This window comes from Acinonyx jubatus, chromosome A1 (assembly GCF_027475565.1).
Source record: "Acinonyx jubatus isolate Ajub_Pintada_27869175 chromosome A1, VMU_Ajub_asm_v1.0, whole genome shotgun sequence".
Lineage (NCBI taxonomy): Eukaryota > Metazoa > Chordata > Mammalia > Carnivora > Felidae > Acinonyx > Acinonyx jubatus.
The window spans coordinates 71,330,680-71,352,050 of record NC_069380.1 but is presented as its reverse complement, the minus strand read 5'-3'; the positions used below and the strand labels follow the sequence as shown (position 1 = coordinate 71,352,050).

Sequence of the window (21,371 nt, the reverse complement as noted above, 5' to 3'; positions counted from 1 at the left end):
CTGGCAAGAATGCCTTGACAGCAGTATGGAGAACACATAAATCAAAGTGCACAAGACAAGTAACAGAGGAACCAGGTGACAGGTTCTTTTTCTTTTTTTTATTTGTTTTTAATGTGTATTTAGTCTTGGAGAAACAAACAGAGTATGAGTAGGGGAGGGGAAGGAAACAGAGACAGACACAGACAGAGACACAGAGACAGAGACAGAATCTGAAGCAGGATCCAGGCTCTGAGCTGTCAGCACAGAGCCCAACGTGGGGCTCGAACTCATGAACTGTGAGATCACAACCTGAGCCGAAGTTGGACAGCACTTAACCTACTGAGCCACCCAGGTGCCCCCCGGGGTGACAGGTTCTTAGAGCAACACACTGAGAGATGATGTTAAGGTTATGTTAAGGTCCACGTTAAGGTTATGACAGCAGTGTGCAGGGGATCGGACATTTCTTCATTTGACTCGAAAGGAGAATGTACAAAGAAGTATAAAATTCCCACAAGCAATATTATCATCCACAAGGCCAATACATTACACTATTAAAAAATCTACTTCTAATTCAAAAGATAACCCAGCTCTTGATGCTTCCTTTTTTTTTCACTTTTATTTAGGGACCCTACTTACATTGGTCTTATACTCTAAATGAAAAATAAATATGTGAGTAGAAAAGTACATATTTAATATAAATTCTCATGTAAACAAGCCAACATACAAGTTGCTGATTTCAGGACTTTATCGTACACTTCTTTCCCATAAATAATATGAAGACATGTACTTGTGTTTTGAATGGTTTCTTGGTTCACAACAATTGCCTCATTTCAGAATTCACCATAAAAATATGAATCAGAGAAACAGATGTGTTTTCACATTTGAATTTCAATAAACATTAAAAACCTGTGAACGACAAAAGTGAGCAGATGTTCAAAAGCCAATAAGATTCTAAAACTAAAATTATCCTTTTTTTGATTCTAATGGATACTCCTTTTTATTAAGAGGGGAAAATGTGTTAAGCATAATTTTAATTATGGCTCTTCTTTTCAAACTTTAAGATTTCATGTAGGTGTCTCATATTTGTGGCATATTAATCCCAGAATCATTATAATACACATAAAGGGAGGTGCACAAATCATCAATGTGTGACCCAATAAATGAGGTGAACATATCCATGTCATACCCAAATGAAGCAATAAAACATCACCTATGCTTCCAGACATCCCTCTTCTGCCTCCCTCCTTGGCCCCCAAACACATCCACTAATCTAGCATCCATTACTATCGATCAATTTTTTGAGATTTGTGTAAATGGATCATATGGGATATATTCTTTTGTGTCTAGCACTGTGGCTGGAATAAACTTATACACTTGATGTTTTTTCTAATATTCTTGTTTTCTCAGAACTTTCCAAATTTAATAGTTTTAATGGTTTGCCTGAAATTCCTTTGGATATATACAGATACAGCCACATACATTCATATTCATTTCATGGTGAACAATGATGGCTTTATTTTTTTTTTCCATCCCTTATGCTTTTTTATAAAAAAAAAAAAACAGCAATGATGAATAGCAGTAGTATGATCAGGCATCTTTGTCTTGTTCCTAATCTTGGGGGGTAAGCTTTCAACATTTCACCATTAAATACATGTTTTTCATTCTTTTTGACCAATTCTCTCTCTTTATGCCCAATTTGCTGTTAAGTCCATTTGAGCTCTTGCTGTCAGTAACTATATTCCCATACTGATTCTAAATATATGTTGAAATTCTACATCTTGTCCTTTCTTTTTGCAAACACAGATCACATATACCTTATATTCCAGTGTCCCCTATGGGTCTGTTTCTATTGTCTATGTTCCCAAATGTTCCCAGCTGGTTGTTGTTTGTCTGTGTTGTTTGTGTGGACACATTTTTACTGAGTGTGCAGGATGCTAAAGAGGCTCTGAACAGTGTAATATTTCTCCTGAGATAAATTATCTTATTCTCTAGCAGGTATCAATGTTAGAGATAGATCCCACCCAATTCACCAACTCAGCTGAGTCCAATTAATTGCAATCTTCGCAAGTTCGATTTGTTGATCTGTCTCTGATTCACAAACAGTTCTCCGGGTCTTTCTTTCTTTCTTTCTTTCCTTCTTTCTTTCTTTCTACTTATTTATTTTGAGAGAAAGAGAGAGAGAAAGCACAAGTCAGGGAGGACCAGAGAGAGAAGGAGAGAGAGACAGAATCCCAAGTAAGCTCTACACTGTCAGCACAGAGCCTGACGTGGGGCTCAAAGCCACGAACTGCAAGATCATGACCCGAGCCAAAGTCAGATGCTTAACCAACTGAGCCACCCAGGCGCTCCCCTTCTCCAGGTTTCTATGAGGATGTGGGATCCATGTTCCCATTGGGTCCTGAAATTTCAATGTTTGTCTCCTAAGCACCATGATTCCCTAAAGCTGTCAGTCAGCTTGTTAGTCACTTTCTTCTTGGCTTCTTAGTCTCTAATCTTTTACTGCCCATAAACTGGCAAGTGCCTTGGAAAGAAAACTAGGGTGGAGTACTTGGCTCACTTCTCTGCACCTTCCTTATCTCCAAGATTTGACCCCTCAGGTCCTGGTGGTCTCAGCAGCTTCAACATTAAGTATTGTGTATCCACGCTTTTAAGATTCCAGGAAGTTCTGTGTTTTTATACAGTCTGCTGGCTTCTCACCCTCCTTCCCTGTACAAGACAAAAATCAGCAAAAAAGAATACCAGGTTCACATCTAAATTAGCTTTTCTTCTCTTTGAGATCTCAACTCCTTGAACCCTGGTTGTCTCAATAGCATCCCAATTCCTGCAGACAGATTTATCCAGCTTTTCCTGTTATCTTTGGCCATGGCATTGGTCTATTAAAATGATTCCATCACAGTGAGAAATAAAACTATTAATTTTTAAAATATTTATAGTGAATTTTTGCCGCATGAAATCTTATACTTCATTACAAGTTAATTGTAGGCAAACATGACTTTGTTTCATCACAGAAGATTTTGAAAATGGAAAATATTAAAAGAGGTAACAATTTCTATTGCTACTGAAACACAAGCTTGGCATTCATTGATTTCCATAACTTTGGCAAATAGAGGTTTAAAACCCCTCCTAGTTCTCATAATCGTGTGATATTTTTGCTATCAAAAATCGTGTGATATTTTTGCTATCAATTCTAGAAATTGCCTTGTAATATTTCAATGAATAATAAACATCATGCTAACCAAGATATTTCATCATATTCTAATTACTAAATGAATATAAATTTGAAAAATAAAAATAGTAATAACGGGGGTGCCTGCATGGCTCAGTCTGTTAAGCATCTGTCTCTTGATTTTGGCTCAGGTCATGATCCCAGGGTTGTGAGATAGAGCCCCAAATCAGACTGTGCGCTAAACACAGAACTTGCTTAATATTCTTTCTCTCTCTCTCTCTCTCTCTCTCTCTCCCTCCCCCACCAAAAATAATAACTTATAAGTCTACCACTCAGAATGGATCCCTTTGAAATTTTTGGTCTATTTGTTTCTATTCTTTTATTTGTTTCTATTCTTTTAAACAGATTATATTTAATATATATTATAAAACTTAAGAATGTATTTTAAATCTTGCTTATTTTATTTATACCATGACCATTGTTCATGTCTTTCAAGTATTCTTTGAAAACTAATTTTTTACTGTGGCTCTGAATTCTACTGCATTTGACCATTTAATTCTATTATTCGATATTTAGGTTTTCTTTTTTCCACCATTGAAATAAAACTCTAAAGAGTATTTTCACATATATGCATCTTTGCATTTGGGGGTATTTGCGTAGGTAAATACTTTGAAATAAAACTAGGGTCAAAGGTAAATACTTTGAATAAAACTAGGTATAGATTTTTAAGGCTCTTTAATGCACATTGGCAAATTACCCTAAGAGCCTTTAAGCCAAGGCATGTTCTCATAGTGAAGCCTTAGCAACACTGGATATCATGAAAAAACACTCCTAATTTACATGTCAAAAAGTTCAAATTACCAATTCAAAAGAACTTTGACTCATACACTTTTAATTAAGTTTACGTTTTCCTTTAGGTAAGTTGTTTAAGCTCTTTGACCACACTTTTTCATGTAATTTGTATTTTTCACAGAAAATTTAGGTTTTTTTTCATATTAAGAATAACATTTTTTTTCTACTCAACTCCCACCAGGAAAGTAATTATACCAATTACCCCAAGAGTGTTTTGTTCATCGAAAAACTCAGTGGAGTGGTAGAATACATGTTACTTGGTGCCTTCCAACAAAAGGCAAGTTATTGTCAATACAGTGTTTAAAGTTTACACTGCTGTGGACGTAAGGAAGTGGAGGGTTAAAGCCAATGGAGGGGCGCCTGGGTGGCGCAGTGGGTTAAGCGTCCGACTTCAACCAGGTCACGATCTCGCGGTCCGTGAGTTCGAGCCCCACGTCAGGCTCTGGGCTGATGGCTCAGAGCCTGGAGCCTGTTTCTGATTCTGTGTCTCCCTCTCTCTCTGCCGCTCCCCCGTTCATGCTCTGTCTCTCTCTGTCCCAAAAATAAATAAACGTTGAAAAAAAAAATAAAGCCAATGGAAACACATCAATCTAATGGACAGCTGAGGACAGTATCCAGCAGTTCTGTTCTTCCCACTGAGCACACACTCACAGGCATTAATCATGATTACCTGCTTTCATTAGGAGAGAACAGCATTATGTTGCTCCTACAGCAAAATGAGATTCTGCCCCTGGAGTCAGGTGGAAGAGAGGTTCAGTCGGAGGAAAAGAGAAAACCTTACCATCAAAAGCTACGTAATAAACTTTTCTCCCATGTAAATTTCAAAAAAAAAAGAAACTCTTCCAGCAAACAAAATATGAAAAATGAAAGATCCACTAGCAAAACTCACTTTTCAAAATTCAACATCCTTACACAAGTGTCAGAAAAGATCATGTGTCCCTCCTGTGTGAGGCAGTCCCAGGGTCTGTATCATGTGGTGGCCATGCTACAGCCCATTCCTGAGCTTTCTCTTTAAAGGGCCTGTGTCTCAATGTTCTGAGTCATTCCCACGGCTCCCACCAGGCTCAAACCGGATAAAGTTCTTGCAAAGAGCCTGCCGACTCGACCTATGCATCAAGGTACTATATAATCACCCTGAGAGAAATGTGACATGATGCCCTAAACATTTCTTATTGACAAAACTCCTATTTTATTCATGTTTGCAAGATGTCTAAATAAAAAGCTCTATTCCAAGGCTCACCCATGGCTAGGCAAGGCTAACATCCTTTCTAAAGAGATACAAGCCAATGAGATATAACAGAATGATACACAAGCAAAACAAGCTGGGTAGGCTCCTGAGATAGCTCCTTTACAGAAGTTAAGTTGGCAAGCAACTTTGTTTCCCTTGGCATTTAGACTCCATCCTGAGACACAGACATGATTTCTGGAGTTTCAATAGATACCCTAAGAGCACAAGGGCAAGGGTGGTCCTACCCTAAGAATCTCAGAACCAAAGCAAGCCTGGGGCCTCTGATGACATTGTAGAGTTGTCATACTATCCCAAACTGCCTACCTTCGGACTCCTTCATTTTTTTAATTTATTTTTTAATATTTTTATATTTTTGAGAGAGAGAAACAGAACACAGGTGGGGGAGGGGCAGAAACATAGGGAGACACAGAATTCAAAGCAGGCTCCAGGCTCTGAGCTGTCAGCACAGAGCCCAACATGGGGCTCCAGCTCACGAACGGCAAGATCGTGACCTGAGCCGAAGATGGACACTTAACCAACTGAGCCATCCAGGTGTTCCCAGACTTCTTTAAAATGAGACCTCTCCCACATCTGGTTAAACTACCACTTGATTGGGAGGAAGGACATTGTTAATCACAGCCAAACGTTATTCCTGACCGATGCAATTTTCCAAATACTCACTTAACAACCTCATCTCTGTTTTTCTCTGCATCTTCTCCATCTTGATTATGTTTTTGTTCTATTTAATATTCAAATATTCTCTCCTAGAATCTAGTGCTTAAGGTATCACATAATTCAGAAATCCTTCTTACTTGTGCTGTCTAATATTTTCATCAGGTACTTTATTTCACCTAATTTGTTCCTTTATTGTCAATTGCTTATTTACATAAACGAGTAAATACTGACTACTCATCTGAAAATGGTTACTGGATTTTTATTAAACAGAAAATCTGAGGCATGGTTATTTCAGGAATGGGGAAAAAACATGGAGAATAAATTGGTGTTATAATCGGGAAGATATCCAGAAGATATAATAGTAACTGAGTCCTTCATAAACTATAAGGTTGTATTTCCCCACTATGACCGATTTACATACAAACATGGCTTTGATTTCTAAGTGACTGCTGAATCCCTAAAAGACAAATTTGAATCTTTGTATGTCAGATTTGAGGTTAAAATGGTCTTTTCAGTGCAAGCTGGTAAATTTTATTTTTCAGATGTAATCTCATTATAGTATAGGGTAGTTAGAAATCTGAGAATATTTTACTTAATACTTTAATGCTACATCAGTATCTATATATATCACAAGTGTTTGCTATTACTATTGTCTGTAGTAATTATTAGACACTACTTCTATTATTTAATCTCCTTGTTCTCTCCATGAACATCATTCAGCCTCCAAATGCTACAAAATGAATAGAATTAAACCTAACCATCTCCCTCTAGTTTACACATAAAATTCCACTATTTTGCACCGTGGTGGGGAAAGGACAAACTCAGATATCTACAATGACCAAGCTTATGAATTAAGTGAATATGCACAGTAAATATTTTACTCTTTTTTTTTTTTAACTTATTAAATGTGTGTGTGTTTTATTCTGAGAGCAGACAGCCCGATGTGGGGCTTGAACTCACCGACATGTGAGACCGTGACCTGAACTGAAGTCAGACGCTTAGCCGACTGAGCCGCCCCGGAGCTCCTCATCCTCTCAACAGTAAGCAAGTATGAGGACAAAGGGCAGCTGCCATCAAGGTGAGGAAGCAGCATGGACGATCAGGGCCAGAGGGGAAGGCACGTAACCTTCCATACAGCCATTCTTAGCTGAAGTGATGTGGCCAGTCAGGGATCTGAGCCAACTGTGCCACATCTGCTTTTTCGAGAGTTCCCAGAAGTCTAGATGATGATCCCAATTTTGAAATCAAGCTTACATTGCATGGGCCTATCTGGATGATCACTGGATTACAACCTCAGGAAGAGGAGACAAAAAAAGTTGGTGTTTACCAAGAAATTACACCCTTTCACTGCCACACTTTTCACTGATTCCTGAGGGAGAACACAAGGGTCACTAACATCCCACACACAGGGAAGAGTGCGGCTCTTAGGAACCATTGGCCAGACTCTGAAGGCAGGAGCAGCCGATCAAGTCCAAAGTCCACAAGACAACTGAAGCCCTGGGCTCAGATGTCCTGAACAGAGTGTGTGAAGCCGTGGAATTTGCTCGGCTCCGACAGAAGTTGTTGTTCACTACACTACAAGAGCAAAGCTCTCCGGGATTTTAACAGATTTCAAATTACTTACTTATGTTATTGACACTTCATATTCCTTAGTTTGGATTTATTTTTATTATATTTGTTTGTTCTATTTTATTCATTACACACTAGTATAGAGTTGAAAGTTTTGGTTTTATTTCTTTATACTTATCACTTATTTTGTAATTATGCTCTTTTAAGACTTTGTCTAGGTTTGCTTAATTTAAACTATATTATTTATATTTATTTCCATTTTATGTTATTTTAACATGAAAAAGAGACACTTGGGTATTATTGGTTGTTTTTGTAGTATCATATTATATCAGCCATTTATTTTATATGCATTTTTAAATATATAATATATAATTATATAACTTTGTTTAATACAGGATATGAATACAGAAATAGAAAACAGAAAGAAATGGTTCAATGAGAAAGGTTAAGACTAGCCATCATCCTAAGAAAGGAAATTTGAATACTGTTTCTCTGCAATTCCTTCAATAATAAACAATAGGAAATAATCAGCCCTTTGCAAAACTCTAAGTGCCTAACTGAATTGTAGAAGACTGCTGTCTTCCCACATTGAAAGCTTTCCAAATCATTGAGGAAAGTATTATATATAGTCCATGATTATTATTTTACACAACTATTAGTCATTGAATTACTGAATATTCTATAGAAATACACAAATCTATACATTTTAGGAAATGAAGAGGGAAATAAGTGAAAAGAGAATTCATTGCTAATGAAATATTATTCTAAATACTTTGTAATATAATATTATTAAAATTCATTAAAATTAATCTTTAAAACACCCTGCCAAAGGACAGACTGCATAATTTGCAGGCCCTGGTGCAAAATGGAAATATGAAGCCCAATGAAATACTTCAAAAAGTATAAGAATTTCAAGACAGTGGGGAACGTGGGTGGCTCAGTGAGTTAAGTGTCCTACTTCAGGTCATGATCTCAAGGTTTGTGGGTTCAAGCCCCACGTTGGGCTCTGTGCTGACAGCTCAGAGCCTGGAGCCTGCTTAGGATTCTGTGTCTCCCTCTTTCTCTGCCCCTCCCCTGGTCATGTTCTGTCTGTCTCTCTCTAAAATAAATAAACATTAAAAAAATTATACACACACAGACACACACACACACACACACACACACACACACCAGGGTAGAGAATAAACAGTGAGAGGGCCTGGTGCAAGTTAGGTTGAGTGGGCGGGGATTTTTTATTCTTCTCCTAATGTGGAAATAATGTCTGCTACCAAATAGACTCCCAAATGTTTGACTCAGCTTTAATCTTAGAACATTTACACATAAGTTAAGCAAGCGTTATCAGAGATAATTAGATTTCATATATTTTGTTCTTTAAATTATAACAAACAAGTAATAAACTTAATTCCTAAATCCTGAATGCTTTGTTCTCCACGATTAAGAACTTTCCCCAAAGCAGTAGAGAGCACTGATCTTTATAGGGCGGTTGCTTTTCTGAAAGTTGATTCAGAAATTAATGTGTAAAGTTCCTGCTTTTAAGTATAATCATTTTCACTTGTGAATATGAACAAGGAAGATTACAAGCTGTCAAGAATTTCTAGAGCTTCTGCCCATGACAGAATGATGGGTCCAAATGCTGCATTTAAAATCCAGCTGAATGGATAAAAATAGTATGTAACTTTCATAGTCATTATGAGCCGAAGCAATTTATTGAGCCCCTCAATCAGGAAAGGAAACAAAAGACAGGAAATGGGTGAATGACTCATTTCTTCATGTGTTGTCTACATAGTGCTATTCTGATAATTGGATGATCTGAAGTTTAAGTGAAATTGCATTAATGCATTTTAGAGGAGAGGCAACCACAACATATTTCAAACACAAACACAAAAACAAAATGCTGTAAAAGACTGAAAGAATCCAACAAAATGATGTCTCATAATCAGAAATGCACAAAGACTGTGCATGAAATGCAGACGAATATTCTAAGATATACTATATAGAACTTAAAAATCCAGGGAGAAAAAACCCTCCTCACACCTAAAAATCCAAATTGAAATCTTGCATGTCTTCAATGTAGTAAAATTTTGTTTTAGAATAAATATTAAAAGTAAAGATTTAATTCCTGTTAAAACATAGGATAGAAATTTCAGGAACGTCTGTAGGCTGTAGTTGAAGTAACTGATTTGACCATATTTCATATTAAATAATGTGAAGATGACTCATCCAATTCCCAGTGACAATGAAATACGTGCATTTTTGCTTCTTGTGAAACATTAATCAGTACCTTCAAATTAGCACTTGTTCAAGCAATTTTACCCCATGAATCGCAGAACAAAAGAAAATTTTGTCTTAGGGAGACACACTGGCCATCAGTGGAAAACGTGGTATAAAAATTTATGAGATGTCTGAACTTAAAAAAAAAGTTGCTTTTTTTTCATTTCAGGATCAGGTGTAACAGATACTTAGAAGACTATCTTCCAAGTGTGAACAGCTATTTTAGGTATTGACTTAGGGAAGGAGGGCTTGATCTTGAGATGTGGGCTCCCAGTGGTGGGTCTCCTAGATGGGACACAGGCTGGACCCTCAGAGTGAGAGCCATACGCTGTGAATCGAATCATCTACTTGCATATAGTACCGCGTTCACTTCCCTTCTCTCTTTTCCTAGTCGGTTAGTCTTCATAATGCTTCAAAAACTGTTAATGTGTGCAAACAATTAAGTAAAACACGCCATACAAGGACTGTTCATTATTAAAAAACAAAATTACTTTTTTACTCCAAAAGAAATTATTGTGAAAGATTTTCAGTTTGGCTCATTTTGCATTTCATGATAATTATTCCAAACCATGGCGGACTTTTTAGAGAAAATATTATTTTGCAATTGCAGATATTGAAAACTAAATGCACGCAAGCTGTGTGCTAGTTCACTGAATCCTCACATCACACTAAGATGTAACACAGTGTTCTCTTCCCTTTGTAATTCAAATGCTTTCCTTTACGGGCAGCAGCAGCTGTAATATACACACTATGGAGTAATTGCAAATATTATGCTTTTGCTTTTATGTGGCTTTAAATTATATTTCATTCCTATCAAATAACCTATAAAATAATGCCACTGACTTTCTTTGAAGAGAGGGAGTTGAGCTTCCAAAGATGAGCAATACACTTTCATCAGAACCTCTCAAAACACCCTGAAATTGTGTACAATGACAGGTGAAAACCTTTTCTGATATATTGTTTCATTATAGATCTTTCCTTTCTTCTAAATCTACATTAGTATTTGGTAATATATTTTGTTATACTGGGAATATCCTATTTATTTATTTATAAATATTTATTTTGAAAGAGAGAGAGAGAGCAGGGGAGCGGCAGAGAGAGAGAGAGCAGAGGAGGGGCAGAGAGAGAGAGAGAGTGGGTGCGTGCATCCCAAGCAGGCTCCACATTGTCAGCAGAGCCTGATGCAGGGCTCGATCTCACAAACTGTGAGATAATGACGGGGGCCACAATCAAGAGTCGGACACTTAACCAACTGAGCCACCCAGGCACCCAAGAAACATTCCTTTTAATGGGATTTATTTAAATAAATTATTTAAATAGCAATTTAAATAAGTTTTCACTCAATAATAATTAAATGGGACAAGTAATCGAAGATTTGTTGTTGTTATGGAACTAAGCTTTACTGAACAAAATCAACTCAGCTCAGCCACGAACTGCTAAATGGTATCAGATTAATTTAAGTGCTAGTGGTGTTGGACAATGGGAAAGTGTACTACCAGTTCCTAGGAAATGTATTTCTGCATACTTAGATATGGGATTTCCGTGTAAATTAAGGATAAGAGAAGTACTTGGCATATACTACTGGGAGTATTTCTGTTTGCATGATGCAGCCCCTATAACAATAATTGATGGTCTTAAAACTGTCCCAGTCATTTTGACTTTGCTTCCCCCATCACTGAGTTGACTTCAAAGCCAAATGTATGCCCCCACACATATATATACATATATACATATATTTATGTATGCATACAATACATATTGAATTGAAGGTCTAAATTGATTTTACTTGAAAACATCATCGGTAAGTCACTGATAATGCCAGCGTGTACTGAGAAGCCAGGTTTAGTAAAGGCTGCTCTGAACCACTTCTGGTGCATTTTCTCGTGTTGTTATTTTTAGTAATCAATAGAAAAAAACTCTTTATGACTGTGAAAAGGAAATCTTCTCATTAGTGCCCATGGAATTGTCTAAATTTTAGCAGATTCAAACCTTAGCCTCAGTAAGGAGTTAATTTCAGAATTACGTTGGATATGATTATTTAATCACATCACATATAAAATTACTCCAATTAAATTTCCTCATAAAACATATTTGATGTAATGAGCTAGGACAAAATTTAGCAAAGCAGTAGACTGAACCTTTGGCATCCAAACAAATACTATGGCATGATATTTCCAGTACCTTCTGAAGTCCTAGAGCACTCTGAGGTATTAAAAACCATCATGACCATTTATTACACACTGAAAGGGAGGAATAATGATCTGCTATAGCCTCTCCTTCCCACCTCTGCAGAGCACAAGCTGAAGTTATTTTTAAGTAGCTCAATGCACTTAAAAATATTCTGTTAATCTAGGATTAGAACTCAGTGTCTCCAAAGAAAGTCAATGAAAAGGTTCCAATTAATTTTTAAAGAGTTTCTTGTTATAAAAAATACTGAGGAGATATAAGTAATATATTTACAAGCCTGTGCTCTATAAATGTTTGAAGAGGCTTCTAATCAAATATAGAAAATCTATTTATGGAGGGTACTATGGTTTCTCTGGTTAGTCCTTCATTAAACAACAGGTCACACAAGTTTCTGACGCATTCAGCTTGAAAATGAGTCATAAGATCAGATGATAATAAACCCAAGATAACTTTCCCACTAAACATATATGTCAGATGATAGAAGAGCAGGTGAACTTGCCACTGGCTAATTAGAAAATAGCCTTTCTTCCCAAAAAGCATCTGCAAAAGGTTCTGATGCCCAAACTATGTCTAGATTTAAATGTTCTTCTGTTTTGAATTGCTATTGAGAATCTCTTGGCTAACACTGGGGGCAAACTGAAGAGGAAACACAGTTTGAAAGTTTTAAATGTATTACAGAAAAGAATAAAATGGAAGGAAAAGCATCAAAAATGCACTCTCTTAACCATTGGGAAAAAATGTTCAATCTCATCATTGAGTAAATAAATTTTTAGAGTTCTATATACTCTATATTTTCTAATAGTTCATTGGAAAATATGTCACTTAATATCTTCATGGTTTTTTCTTTTTGGTGTTGGCGGTTAGATCAACAATAATTATTTCCTCAATTTTTTTTGATACTGACTGAATTATGCCAAAATTAAGCTATGATAAATAAAAATAGTGAAGCATTTTATAGTCTGGATTGTCTTCAGTTCATATCCTCATATCAAAATGGAAAATTAACCCAGGGACTATTTAAAGTTTTTGGAAAACCTTAATATGCTCATCTTCATTCATATACAATCACTATATTCTATATAGTTCAGGTTTACATTAGTTATTGGAGCTAATCCAAATACACAAAGAGCTGCACATTTAATTTTCTCTACCTGAGTGCATTTCGATTAAGGAATGTGTCTTCTGTCCATACCACAGGCACTAGCAAAGTATTTATACAACGGCACTAATTGAAATGGGGCCAGGTTTTATGTATTTCTAACCCTTTAAACATATAACACAATTACACTTCATTTAATAAGCTTTGAGACAGATTTTTTTTTCTGCATACAACTATATGACATGGAATAATATTGTTGTGACTAATATAATTTGCTTAGGACTAAATTGGACTTTATTTCAAAGAGACAATATTCATATTCAGTCTATTGAAACAGACATTAATTTTGGTTCTTTTATTGGCTTATTTATATAGATATTTAACATGTGTTTTATTTTCTTTGGTTTAGGGAGGTTTTTTGTTTTGTTTTTTGGGGAAGTTTGGTTTTTTTTTAAGGGGATCAGGGGTAGAAATAGCACAGTGACTAAATCTTTTGCTCCATAGAATATTTTGTGCCATAAAAGCTTGAGAAACTCTTATTTGCAGAGGCAGCACAGATAATTTAGGCAACTAAAATTATTTTTCAAAAGTTTATATGAGTGATATGAAACTTCCCAGATAATTGTACATTCTCATTTTCTTTTTGACTATATAATATACTATTTAACATGTTCCCAATATAGCTGTAAGAGTGAAGACATGCCCATGAAGCTAAAAAAGAAAAAGAAAAAAAGGAAATTAAAATAGAAATTGAGCATACTTGCTTATAAAACTAGTTATTTTAAAGGAGCCCAACAACAGATACACACACATCCTTGTATTCAAAACAATCTATGGGGCGCCTGGGAGGCTCAGTCGGTTGGGCGGCCGACTTCGGCTCAGGTCATGATTTCGCGGTCTGTGAGTTCGAGCCCCGTGTCGGGCTCTGTGCTGATTCAGATTCTGATTCAGATTCTTCAGGTTCTGTGTCTCCCTCTGTCTGACCCTCCCCCGTTCGTGCTCTGTCTCTCCCTGTCTCAAAAACAAAATTAAAACGTTAAAAAATTAAAAAAAAAACAATCTATATCTATATAGAGATTCTATATCTATATATATAGATACTGCATCTATATATGCTTTTCAATGTAGAAAACATTGGCCTTCGTGCTATAGAAACTGAGGACCTGGTTGCTGCCTTTAGGCATGTCCCTTCTGGTACCACCCAGGATCACTCTTCCCCTAGACCTTTGTCTAGCGGAACTTCAAGCATCAGGTTCTCATCAAAGTCCTTTTCTCCTCACCCCAACTGCCTCTCTTCCTCCTGCAAATATTCACACTCAGTCTTCTCTTCCTTTATCATTTTCCCCACTGAATTTATGATTTCCAAAAGATTAGTCCTTCTGTTTCTTTGTTTCCTTTACTGGAATGTAAGAGATCTGTGAGAGCAGGTTTATTTCCTGTTTACTGTGTACAATCCACACCTAGCACATTTGGTAAAGAGCAGGTGCACCATAAACACTATTTAAAGAATGAATAAATGAAACATTTGAGAAAGCTAGTCCCATATGACTATCTAGTCGATTCTTTAATCTTTCCTCATAAAACATCTTTACTGCAGTCTTTCCCATCTTAGGGGGAAATACCTTGCCTTGTATATCTTTAAGCTTAGACTCTTTGTTTACACAGACCTACTAAGCACAAACTTGGATTTTTCCAGGGTCTTTATCATCTCTCCTTTGCATTTCTCATTTATTACCTCACTAACAATCAACCTTTCAATGGTCTATCAAGTTACATTTATTTATTCAAATAAATGTGTCTTTAATAGGCTAATGTCTCTCCATTCATTCACCTTTTTGGGGTCTACCTTCCATTTTCAAACATCAAAATCTTAGCTGCTCTACTTTCCCCCCCAAAAACAATTAAATTATAGTCAGAGTTTTGAAGAGTGAATATTTTTAACTGGAGGTTTCGATTTGAGGGGTTAAAAACATATTTCAACAACTTTGAATGGAAAAACCAATTCCAATGGATGAGGTTCTGTCATTTTATTTTTTTTAATTTTTTTTTAACGTTTTATTTATTTTTGAGACAGGGAGAGACAGAGCATGAACAGGGGAGGGTCAGAGAGAGGGCGACACAGAATCCAAAACAGGCTCCAGGCTCTGAGCTGTCAGCACAGAGCCCGACGCGGGGCTCGAACTCACGGACCGCAAGATCATGACCTGAGCCGAAGTCGGCTGCTTAACCGACTGAGCAACCCAGGTGCCCCAGTTCTGTTATTTTATGTAGCTGCATTAATGCTGCCCATTGACTAAGATATTGGGATGAGAAAGGTTAAATAATATTTCTTAATACTCTCTAAACTTTACTGTCTTTGTACATCATCTTATTTACTTCTATTTCACCATTTTACGCATTACCACACCATGGTATAACTGAAAGAAATCTCTTACCAGAATTAGAATAGTCTCTGTAAACTTTAATTTCTTCCCTACAATTTGAGGAAGAACATCTAACTAATAGGATTATTGTGGTAACTAAAACTAAAATAACATACTTGATGACAACACCTGACATCAAGTATGAGGTATGGAGTATTCAATGATTTTCTCTAGATTTTGCTATAATAATAGCTCCCAAATCTCACTTACATACACTAACAGATATTTATCTCTTGCTCCTATCTATTTCTTGCTCAGGTTCCATGTTGGCTGCAACTCTCCTGCGTGTATTTTTCTCACTCTGGCCAAAGGAGCAGACACTATCTGTGATGATATGCCATTCTTTTGGCAGGTGTGGGGGGACAGTTGAAAGATCACAGGAGGATTCTCAAATATACTCAGGACTGGACATTCCACTCGCTTTTCGTTGGCCAAGACAACTCACATGACTAAGCTTTTCAGGTGAGAAAATTTCCTTTCCCAGGTACCTCCCCCTCATCCAGCAATGTGTAAGTCACAAAGCAGCAAGCATGGAAGGAAGACTTGGATACAGTAATGAAATTTACCACACCATCCCACCCCCTTCAATAAATCAATGACATGGCTTAATAACATTTCACAATTGCTTCTTCTCAGATCAAGTAGAGATGAAAAAAGTAAATTTTGACCAAAAGCAGATACATTCATTATGAGTGTGCCTTAAGCAGTTTATAAGAACTGACTCAGTAGTCAGATCAGTGATACATCTTAAAGGCCAGGACTCAGCAGATGCCCCCACCATACTCTGGTATTTGTGTCTTCTTTGAAATACAAAGTTGAAAGTTAACGATTCTGAGTTCTTCACCCATTATCCCCAGAGCCCGTTATCCAGCAGTTCTGAGACCAGCAGTATCAGCCTCATCTGGGAACTTGTTAGAAATTAAAATTCTTGGGGCACATGGGTGGCTCAGTTGGTTGTGACCGGCTCTTGGTTTCTGCCTAGGTCATGATCTCATGGTTTGTGAGATCGAGCCCCATGTCATGCTCTGTGCTGAGAGCACAGAGCCTGCTTGGGATTCTCTTTCTCCCTGTCTCTCCACCCCTCCCCAATTCAGGCTCTCTCTCAAAATAAATAAATAAACTTAAAAAAAGAAAAAATTCTCAGGCCCCTCCTCAGACCTGCTGAATCTGAAACTCTAGGTGATTCTGAGGTACAGTATAATTTGAGAACCACTGGTTTGTCATTAACAGCAATTATCAGATAAAAACACTATACTACCAGGTGAAATTAAACTAAAGGCTGAACTTTGTGATTCAGGAATTCCCCTCTTCTGAATCAATGATTTTCCAACAGCAGCATTCTTACCTCCAAACTTGAAAGCCTGATAGTGTCTATTAAGAAAATCTCAGATAAAGAAAAAAAATATCTCTTCCTCCCAAAATTATTTTTGATGAGGAGAGATGAAATAAAAGCTGTGTACATGGATGCATATTACTTGTGTTCATCTTCCACAGGATCCATGTTTTGGGGTGTATTGTGTATTCCCCTTTACTGCTTAGTTACATTTCATTTTATACATTACCATCATTTATGTACCTATTAGTATTTTTTTGCAGACATTTCTCTTGAGATAACACCTGAGTGTCATTGCTGGGTCATAGAATAGAGCATCCCTTTTCCAATGGACTGGATCTCAAGATGAAGCTAAGACCCATTTACCATGATCCACGGAAAGACCACTTAAAAAAGATTCACATAATGGAAGAATTTAAATATATAGATGGGAAATAAATGAAGATCACCTACAAAGGATCAGGTATTTTACAACTAATACATGAAAATAAAATAATATATTTAGAGATGAAATATTATCATTCAAGATATTGATTAACAAAGGTAAACTAATCTTCAGGTTTGGGGCAACAGAAAAAATAATCTTAGATTGGCAATGAAATTGAATCAGTAATCAAAAAAACACCCAACAAACAAAAGTCCAGGACCAGATGGCTTCACAGGTGAATTCTACCACACATTTAAAGAATATTTAGTACCTATTCTCATCAAACTATTCCCAAAAATAGATGAGGAAGGAAACCTAATTCATTCCAAGAGGCCAGCATTACCCTGATATCAAAAACCAGATAGACAAATACAAAAAAAAAAAAAGAAGAAGAAGAAGGAACTACAGGCCAATATCTGATGAACACAGATGCAAAAATCCTCATCAAAATATTAGCAAACAAATCAAGTGGGATTTATTCCTGGGATGCAAAGGTGGTTCAACATTCGCAAATTAATCAACATGATACATCACATCAACAAGAGAAAGGATAAAAACCATGTGGTCATTTCAATAGATGCAGAGAAAGCATTTAACAAAGTACAACATCCATTCATGATAAAAATCCTCAACAAAGTAGGTTGAGAGGCAACATACTTGAATATAATAAAGGCCATATATGAAAAACCCATAGCTAACATCATACTCAGTCATGAAAAATTGGAAGCTTTCCCCCTAAGATCAGGAACAAGACAAGGTTGTCCCTTCTCATCACTTTTATTCAACATCGTACTGGAAGTCCTAGCCACAGCAATCAGACAAAGGAAGGAAGGAAAGAAGGAAGGGTATCCAAATTGATAAGGAAGAAGTAAAACTTTCACTATTTGCAGATGACCTGATACTATATATAGAAAACCCTAAAGACTCTACCGAGAAACTACTAGAACTGCTAAATGAACTCAGTAGTCATAGGGTACAAAATCAGTATGGAGAAATCAGTTGCATTTCTATATGCTAATAATTTAATTTTATTTACCTAGTTCTAAAATCCAAAGGTACATTAATAATTTCTAGAGAGTAAAGACAAGAGGAAAATAAAAAGATTCTAAATTTTCCATTTTAAATAGATGGACAAATGATGCCATTTAATTTGAGACCCTTATCAGAATTAACACTGACAATGTTTCTAAATTAATAGAAAATAACCATTAGGAGAAATAAAAACAAATCTAGTTACTTGCAAAGCATTGAAACTGAAACCTATAAAGTGTGTTTCATACAGGAATGGAAACAAAACACAGAAACTAAAAACTGACATGAAGAAAAGATAAAACAAGTTGACAGGATTCAAATCAAATGTACCAGTGAGGATAATTAATTCAGCTTAATTCCACCCTCCTATTGAGGAGACTTACATATTAGATTTAAAAAAACAAAATAATTAATCCAAGAGTGTGATGCTCGCAAGGGGCAAATCTGACTCAAAAGAATGAAGAATATAAGGAAAAGCATTGGCAAACATTTACCAAGTACATAGGAAAAATGGCAGATGGTAAAATATAATTCAGACCCAGTAGAATTTAATACAAAACAACTAAACAAGAAGACCATGATTTTCTTCTTTTAACGTTTCAACGTTCATGATTACTGTAAAGCCATGAATTTTTGGTCCATGTCATTCATTACCAATACATGTGACATAAAAGCTGCTAGAAACAAAACGAGAAATTGATTATTGGTATGGGAACTTTTAGTATTTTTATTTCCATGTTGGGTAGATTAAATAGGATCAAATAAGATCTGGACAAAATAATCAATAGGGCTAATTTATTAAATATCTTACTTTTCTTTAAAGTATCCATAGGGGGTGCCTGGGTGGCTCAACCACCTGAGTGTCTGACTTAGGCTCAGGTCATGATCTCATGATCCATGGGTTTGAGCCCCGCGTCAGGCTCTGTGCTGACAGCTCAGAGCCTGGAGCCTGTTTCAGATTCTGGTCCTCCCTCTCTCTCTGCCCCTCCCCTGCTTGTGCTCTGTCTCTGCCTCTCTCTCAAAAATAAATAAACATTAAATAGAATTTAAACTATCCATAGAATGTTTACCCAAACTGGTTATATATATCTCATTATACTACATCACATAAAAATCAGTGGAATATTCCCAAACAGGGTTTCTATAAGCTCTATTCTGTGATCATAATACCATAAAGCTAGAAGAAATGAACAAAGCCAAATGGAAATGAAAGAGAATTCCTACAATTCAGACTAGACTTTGAGAAGCTCGAGAAAGTAAAACATACAACCTGTCAGAGAGATTAGTGAAACAGAAGAGAAAACTCCACCACTTCAGCCTCATTTAATCCTAGTAAGACTTTTATCCTTATTTGGAGACAAGATAAAGGAGATTCAGAAAGGTTCAGTGACCTCTGCAAAGTCACACAGCCTAAACATGGCCGAAGCAGGGCCTCAACCCAGATCTTGTCTCCTATTCCAGGATGATTTTCAAGATACTCCATGTGATTTCTATCGAATAACTGAGATGATAATTGGAAAGCATTTAAGTAGCCAAGCCCTACTTGATTCTAAAAAATTTTTTTTCATATTTTAAGGTTTCTGAAATTAGGATGTAGGATGAGTCTTAAAATGGTTTCTTAAAAGAAAAATGATGTATTTTCATTGCTGGAGAATCGGCAAAAGGACATCAATGGAACATGCCTACTGATTAAGATCTTCCTAACTGAATTAGTAACTTTATTAAGAATGTGTGCAGTTGGATTTTAATTTAAATTCAAATCCTTCATTTGTGTTTAAAATGTCTTTACGAAGCAATGAAACACAAGAAAGTTATGGTACCTGCAAAAGACTATCAGGCGAAGCAAAAATCAATGCAGTCAAAGTCAGGAGAAAAGTTCCAAGTTTCCTGGAGTAGATGGTACTTTTTAAGCTGGGTGAGAGATGTGACTGATTCTTCAAAAGGACTGTGACGCAGGTACTAACACCAATCAATGTGAATTAACTTTTATGGTAAGCTGCTTATTTTGGAGAAAATTGTTATTCATTTATAATTACATTTTTTTTTATTGAAATGCCCCCAGAACTCTGCTAATCTTTTCTTGGGCCATGAAATTATAGTGCCATTTTCCAAATGCTTAATAGATTAAGGATTATGGGAAAGGTCATAAAATTGTATGGGTCATAGTGAGGCATATTTTAAAATAGCAAAAAAAAAGTTTCTGAACAATTTGTGGACACTGTTTATGAAGAAGGTTTAGATGAAATTTATTTTTTTGCATATAATAAATTGATAGATATTTGCTATTTTGAATTTTTTTTAATGTGGACATTTTATATAGTGTTTTTACCTGGAACCTGTCATTCAACTACTGCCAATCATCACTGAATGTCTCAATTCTAGGAAACTGCTTATGCCAGGCATGGGGGCACGCTATGACCTCCACACTCCCTTTCTAGACAACTGTCATCAGAAATTGATATCCATTCATTTCTACCTGTTTTCAAAGTTTCAGTTTGTGGTTATTTCACTGAATACTCCAGCTCAGATTTACTTTGTTAGGATAGTGATATTCAAGTTGACAAGCGTCATAGAGCCTGATAGATCAGTTTCATTTCTACCGAGTGTTCAAATAATTAAAGTTAACAATAAAAGTAATATTAAGAAATACAAAAATAATTAGGCTTATTTTACAGGCTTTGCACTCGCTGCTTTCAGTGTATGATATCTGAAACCATGCAATATTATGTTTCTTCAAGGTCTGTTCAAAAGGATGAGTTGAAATACTATCCCCGCAATGGAAAACGGATTCCCCTGAGTTCTAATTTCTTCCTGGGTAAATCGAGAATAATTACTGCGTGTTTTGGGGGTTTCTTGTTTTTTCAGTTAATTACAACTCCATTTTCCATTTGCTTAAGGCCTTAGATTGAAATATTGATCCATTTGTGATCTCTTTCTTTATTTCATATTCCCTATATGTTCTGTCAGGAAATCCTATTATTTTCAGAAGAAAAATCTAGAACCCGACACACTCTCTTCACCCAAAATGCCACAAACTTAGTTCAGGCCACAGTCATCTGTGGCCTGGAATACTGCATGATTCCTAATTTACAACTTTCTCCTCCCTTGACCACTTTTGTGTTTTGTCTAC

At 36.2% G+C, this 21,371-nt stretch overlaps 1 protein-coding gene across 1 annotated transcript in view; it reads right to left on the bottom strand.

Moving 5' to 3' along the window:
- Positions 1-21,371, bottom strand: part of ITGBL1 (integrin subunit beta like 1) — a 203,500-nt gene that overhangs the window by 53,405 nt on the left and 128,724 nt on the right. The window lies entirely within an intron of this gene.